The sequence below is a fragment of the Etheostoma spectabile genome, chromosome 18 (assembly GCF_008692095.1).
Source record: "Etheostoma spectabile isolate EspeVRDwgs_2016 chromosome 18, UIUC_Espe_1.0, whole genome shotgun sequence".
Lineage (NCBI taxonomy): Eukaryota > Metazoa > Chordata > Actinopteri > Perciformes > Percidae > Etheostoma > Etheostoma spectabile.
In genome coordinates, this window is record NC_045750.1 from 20849881 (window position 1) to 20850856 (window position 976).

General features: G+C 47.5%; 1 long non-coding RNA gene across 1 annotated transcript in view; it reads right to left on the reverse strand.

The window, feature by feature from the left end:
* Window positions 1–466: 466 nt before the first annotated feature.
* The window catches only part of LOC116706645 (uncharacterized), a 23023-nt gene continuing 22513 nt past the window's right edge, over window positions 467–976 (reverse strand). Inside the window, exon 3 of the long non-coding RNA XR_004336291.1 lies at window positions 467–481. This is a non-coding gene — a long non-coding RNA (uncharacterized LOC116706645). The remainder of the gene's footprint in view (window positions 482–976) is intronic.

Sequence of the window (976 nt, forward strand, 5' to 3'; positions counted from 1 at the left end):
GTAGCAGGACGTAGCTGGGCACTGCAGAGCATAGCAAGGAATAGCAGGACCATGGCAACAGCGCTCCCCAGAGCTAGGTTAGTAACAAGCATTCCAGGGACATGGATGCACACAGATGGAAAGGGAGAGCAGAAAGGAGCTCAGTGTGTCAAAGGAAGGAAGACCCCGACAGTCTAAAACTAGAACAGCTCAACTAAGAGCTGGTGCCAATTCTATAAGGGTTGGTAGATGAGTGTGATGACTATGAAGAGAAGCAGAGAAAAGAAGGGGTGCTGTGTCTGCAGCTATTCACCCGTCCCCTATAACCCTAACCCTGCAGAAGGCAAACAGGCGACAGAAAGCCATTCATGACTGATACAGATGTGACCGGGTCTGGTTGAAATCTCACTCTCAATTCTAAAATGGAAAAGTCATTTTCAGCCAAACTTGCAACACGGTATGATGGACCTTATCGCGTCACCAGATCAGTTGTTCCTCTGACCTTTGAGATGGTTTTGGAAGAGACTGGTGAAGACCTGCATGTTGTTAATGTGGCCCAAGTCAAGTCATGTTATGGACATATTGGAAGTGATGAGGAGGACTTCCCAGGTTAGGACACTGTACTTGGAAAATGAAGCCTTAATTCTGGCAAAAAGTAAAGACGACCTTTACTTTAACTGAGCTGTAGCTCCACCGAACCTGTGTACTGCCCCCGTCCGTCCGTCTCGTTCCACTCAACGATACAAGGAACGGCTCTCCCCCACTGCCACGTACCGGGAAAGAATAAAGAAATCAAGTCTTGAAGGGGCGGTTCCGCTGCACTAGAACAGCTGATGCAAACTGGTCCAAGTTGTCACAGTAGGTCAGGAGAAGGATTTTAAATTCAGTCCTGGATTTTACAGGAAGCCAACGCAGAGAAGCTAATAAAGGAGAAATATGATCTATTTTCTTGGTTTGTGTCGGAACACGCGCTGCAGCATTCTGGATCAGCTGGAGA